Raw genomic sequence first — 6,024 nt, forward strand, 5'->3', positions numbered from 1 at the left:
AAACCCTGGGCGGCGCGATGCTTTTGACCTCCGCCCTGAGCAGGCGGAGCAGCGGAGGAACCCGCGCCGCGTCCAGATGCCGGCTGGCGGCGTGGGGCGACTTCGGCCTCATCATCGTCCGGCCAGTCGTCGAAGGTGACTCCGAGCCCGGAGCCGCCTGCTTCGCCGCCGGCTTGGTCACCGCCCGGCTCGAGGTTGTCGTCCATGCCGGCCGCCCCCAAGTCGGGGTCCTCCAGATCGTGTTCGGTCCGGTCGGGGACGAATCGACGCTCCGCGTCTGACCCGCTGGGCGGCCGAAGAAGAGGACTCTGTCGAAAAACGAACCGACTAAGTTAGAGTCGGCCAAGAGGAACTCGGCAACAAAGCGAGGAAAAAGAAAAAGATACAAGGAGAACATACCGTAGGCGGCGGATTGGCTCGGCTATATGGCTCCTTGCCGAACTGCCACTCTTCGGTGAGTTTGCAGTTCGCAAGGTAGTTCACCATATAGGCAACCTCCGCGCGCGGCATCTCCTTGGTGCACATTCGGCTCGGATCGAGCTGGCCGCTCATCTGACAGATCAGATGAGGCCGGCGATGGAGCGGAAGAACCCGGCGCGTGACGAATGCGGCCAGCAGGTCGGGCCCCATCAAGCCCTCCGACTGGGTCAGCTCTCGCACTCGGGCGACGGCGGCGGACCCGGCCGGCGTCAGAGTCACGGCCCGGAAGGACCACTGGGGCTGCCTGCCCGCCGGAGGGCCGGCTACGTAAGCCGGCAGGTTGATGTAGTCGCCCCGCGGGGCGATGTTCCGCACGTAGAAGTACGATTTTTGCCATTTCATCACCGATTGGATCAGCGTGATGACGGGGAAGGGGTTGTCGGCGACCGACCTCCGCGACGCGATGAAGACGCCGGTCTGAGCCGGCACGCCCTGCATGCGCGTGCCCAGTTTGGACTGGAAGAACTCCCCCAGAGCTCGAGGGTGGGGAGGACGCCGAGGTAGCCCTCGCACAGGGTGACGAAGGCTGATAGCAGCACCACCGCGTTTGGGGTGAGGTGGTGCGGATGGAGCTGATAGAAATCGAGCCAGGAGCGGAAGAAGGCGCTCACTGGCAAGCCGATGCCCCGCAAGAAGTGCGAGCGGAAGACCACCCGCTCGCCCTCCCGCGGCTCCGGCGTAATCTCCCTCGCCGGCGCAAGGCGGACCTCCACCTTGTCCGCGGCCGGCAGCCACCGAGTGTTGCGGAGGAACTCGACGTGATCTTCGTGGACGTTGGAGCCGTCCCAATCCCCGCCATGCTGCTTCGTGGCGGGAGGCATGGCGAAAACTAGCGCGGCGGCAGAGGAACGTGCGGTGGAAAAGCGCGGTGGCGAGGCCCTGTTGCAAGAAACGGTGAGCGAAGAAGATGGTGGAAGTAGGAGGAGCGTGCGAGGGCCTGCCGCCCTCCACCTCCCCCTACTTATAGCTTCGCGAGGCGAGGCCGAAGAGGCCGGACGTGGGGGGGAGACGTGGGATTAACTGCACCCATTCCCCCCCACGCCCCGCGATTATTGCGCCCTAAAGGCGAGCCGAAACGGCCGCAAGGAGACGAGCGGGCGGTTTCGGGATACAGAGAATCCGCGCCTGGGCCCGGGCACGGACGTGGCGGGCCCCCGCCCTGCGGCGACGTCCCGTCACGCGCGTGGGCTGGCAGGCTTTCTGGCCGAGGGAGGCCACGTGGTTCGTAGACGGCAAGTGGCCGGCCCGCGGCCCGGAGCACACGCTAGCGAGCTCCCGCCCTCCGACTCCGGAGTTTTCGACCAAGGCGGCACGCCTAACTAAAGCCGGCTCCCAGCTGCCGACTTGTCAAGATAGGAAGCTGATCGAGCTTCTCAAACCCCTACTCCACCTCGAAGCCCAATCAGCTTCGGGGACTACTGTCGGAGTAAATGGCCACGGGTAGCCTAACCGACTGCCCCTGGTTCTTCTGAAAAAATTATCAGGCCTTCGGGCCTCCAAGCACTCCAAGCATTGGGCCGCCTTCCCTGGCCGGCTACCTCTGAAGCCGACTCCCGGAAGGCGACCCAGCCTCAGCAACCCCTCCCCGGGACGACTACGGGGTAGCCGACTCCAAGAAGCCGGCCAAGAAGAACGCCGACTCCAAGAAGCCGGCCGAGACCACAACCACCAAAGCTACACCCACATAACGGTGACAAGACGGGGTGTGGCCACAGTGCGGCTCACTACCCTCGAGGCCCGAGGCAGGCATGGCCACAGGAGGCCGTACGGGATGACCGTCTCCTGTTCGGCTCGGCACTGTAGCCATGCCAGCCTCAACGTCATCCACGACCGACTCCTGTACGGCCCGCAGGCGCCGGGCCCCTTCCGCCAGAGAGAGGCGCAGAGGCGGCGCGGCCTCCCCCAGTCGACCGAGGGTGTAACCGGCCCCCAGAAGCCGGCTACCCCCTTCCTCGAAAAAAAACAGGAGCCCCATTAAGGAGACAAGACGAGGTAAGGCTACAGTGAGAGCCCCCAAGGCGGCCCACTGTAGCCACGCTTACCTCGACAAGGCCCTCGTCATCAGAGGCGAGGCTATAGTAAGCAGCCGCCGACAAGACCCTACACGGTGGGGCCGGCCCGACCAAGAAGCCGGCAGCCGGCGGGACCCACCATCCGGCGGGACCCAGCAGCCGGCGGAGAAGCCGGCGAGCGTAGACACTGACGGCTGGGACCAGTACCCAGCCGGATTACCATTGTACCCCTGGGGGGTAGGCCTATATAAACCCCCCGGAGCACCCATGCAAAGGGTTAGCTTCTGAACACAGCACACACACCATAGAGATAGAGAGAAGCAAGAGCTAGCCTTGTTCTTCTTCTCCCTTGAACCCAACAGCTCTAGGAGCGATTGTAGCTACCTTTCCTTGATCTAGTGATCATGCGGAGACCCTGCAGAGCAGGACTAGGGGTGTTATCTCCTCGGAGAGCCCCGAACCAGGGTAAGATCCGCCGGTGTGCATGTCTTCGCCTCATCCCGTTTCCAGGCACCGGCGATGTCTTATTGGCACCCACAATGATAAGCCATCCGTTGGCATATGTCGCACCAACCAGCCGACACATAAGGTGACTTATACTCACCTAAACGGAGGGAGTATTCCTTAACCAGAGAATGTTGTGTCTCCCACTCACGCGCTCAAAAAAAACTACGAACATTTTTTATCTATTTGCATAGGTCCCACCTATCAGGAAGGATGGGCACGTACACGAACAGGTACGACTCATCAGTCTACCCGCATAGCCTTTTCGTTTAGTCTACCTAGTCGTCTAATCAACTGCCTGCACGCCACTTCTTCCATTTACTTCTCCATCGGGAACCGATTCTCCTCGGCTTCTTCACCTCCCCTTCGTCTTCATTTGCATCCAAACCCCACTGCGTTCACATTGTTTTAACCTCTTTAAATAATCATCTACTACTTCAGTTAGACTAGCCATCTAATCTAATTATCCAAACCATAGCCCTCCGTTCCAGCGGTTCCAAATGGCAAAAGAGATCGAGATGCAGGTTTTTAGCGTCCAACATGTCCTCGTCGAAGGCTCGATGCGCATAGTTGCCACCGTCACCGACCACCCAAGGGTTGTTCGGCAGTGGATCAACAATGTATCCAACTCCATCAAAAAGGTAGAGACGAGGGTCATCGGTCTCAACGCAGAGTACACGGAGCGTGCCCCTGGGAAGATCTAGCGTGTCGCCATCCTTCAGCTGTGCCTCGAAGATGATGTTTTGGTGTACCACATCATACACTCGCCCTCCATACCAGGTGAGCTTCACGATTTCTTGTCTTGGGAGGACGTATACTTCTGTGGGGCAGCCATCGAAGGGGACAAACAGAAGCTGGAGCCGTACAACCTTGATTTGAAAAGCATCGCTGACCTACAAACTAGAATCAAAATTCCTGTAGAAGATTGTGATAAACAGACACCATCCCTATTCGACGTAGCAAATTTTGTGCTCGGTACAAATCTTCAGAAGGGTGACGAGACGGTGGCATTAAGGTCGTCTGGATGGAAGAATTATCCCTTGACGTACGAGCGGATAAAATATGCTGCCCTCGATGCCCGTGTGAGTTTCGAGATAGCTGCAAGGTCCAAAGAGCTTGTTGCAAAGCCGTCACCCACAGAGAATGAGAAGAAGAAGAAGAAGAAGAAGAAGAAGAAGAAGAAGAAGAAGAAGAAGAAGAAGAAGAAGAAGAAGAAGAAAAGGCTGCACCAGCAGGAGGGCATTATGGATGGATGAACTATTTCCTCTCTTGTAAAAAAATATTCCCTCTCGGTGTATATTGATATAGATGGACTATTTCGATGGTGTGCATGTCTTTGGAACAGAGTAGTAGCGTGGGTCCGCTTGACTATAAGGAACTATTTATCCGCATATATAGCTTTCTCTACTACTCCTTCCAGTGATCGGTATGCAGTGCATGTGTCCGTAGACATGACAGCTTGTCCATGGAAGTTCAACTACGGCGACCATCACGTTTCATCTCGCGATTCCCACGACGCCTCTCCAACCCACGGCACCACGCCCCCCGACGTGCGCCTCACCCCTCTCGGCCACACCGCCCCTCTGCCTTTGTGTGCATGACATGTGGGCCACCTAAAATGCGGCGAGCATCAAGTTTCTACCACACCCACCCGCGATTCCCACAACGCCGCTCGAACCCATGAAACCACACGTCCCCCGACCTGCGGCTCACCCCTCTTGGCCCCACTGCCCCTCTGCCTACGGGAGCATTACATGTGGACCAGTCACCTATCGGGTCCACATGTTATTGACTCAAAGGTAGGTGTAGTAAGGCGCTAAAGCTCAGCCCCGACGGCCGTGAGAGCGAAATGTAACTCCTGCGCCAGGGCTTGTGGTGCTCCCGCAGCACGAACTCGTGCCAAACTTGAGATTTGTTTCTTTACTATACATGCACGCAACGATTTAATGGACATTGTAATCTCAACATGTGATGGGGAGCTCTAAATTTGAATTTTAAACTTATAAAACAAAAAGATTCAAAACAAATAAACTGGGAGAGAGGGAGTATATCGTAGGATGTGTCCCATACAAAAGAAGTCCCCTGGTTTGTCACCGCAAAGATGCGGTTAGAAAGGAGCACAGCGTCTTCCTACTCGTACGGCAACAAATCGGCCGCAGACAGCATGGTCCGCCTTTGACCGTCATGTGCAAGGTTCGTGCTATCTTATTCAATCTCACCGTGGTTCCATCATACCAATTCATGCGGTGGCCTGTTGCATGGCTGATCCCAATGTTGGACAAAGGTTCTACAGGAACGGTGTCACCGTTGTAAATGTTGTGCAAATTGATGTTGGTACCCTCCCGTAAATATGCAAGCCAATCTCCACTCGCACCGAGCCTAACCTATGAAACAGTGGGCAGGGGGAGAATTAGGAAATGGACACGGAAGTAGTCTTTAGAATGCATTTACTACGTGATCAAACTCATCTTACCTGCTCATCGGAGGAAATCCGAGTGCCCCTCAACGTCGGCATCTCAAGGGGCGTCAACTTGCAACTACGGCAACGCCGCGCTGGAGAGACCCCCAAGGAAACATCCGCGTGCGTTCCACGGAACATCAAGATGCATTTGTATGAGTAGTTTATCTTGTGAGAGAAAAGGATGAACAAGGGAAGGCCTCTAGAGATAGAGATGGACACTACTACTACCAATGTGCTGGCCCGTGCATTGCAATGGATCCAAAGTAGTAGAATAATACTTGTTCACGTGCTTGAAATATAAACACTCTAGTTTTGATATACATGTGTCAGCAGACATGACAGCTTGTCCATGGAAGTTGAACCACGGCGACCATCACGTTTCTTGTTTCTACCACTGCCACACCCACACGCGATTCCCACGACACCGCTCCAACCCACGGCACGACGTCCCCCGACGTGCACATGGATCCTCTGACGTGGCTATCACTGCCTTGCCCTGCCTTTCCTTCGCTGAAAGGTGGGACCCACGCTTATGGGTCCCACATGTCAGTGACAGTATGGTAGGAT

This window comes from Aegilops tauschii, chromosome 3, assembly GCF_002575655.3.
Source record: "Aegilops tauschii subsp. strangulata cultivar AL8/78 chromosome 3, Aet v6.0, whole genome shotgun sequence".
NCBI classification, from domain to species: Eukaryota; Viridiplantae; Streptophyta; class Magnoliopsida; order Poales; family Poaceae; genus Aegilops; species Aegilops tauschii.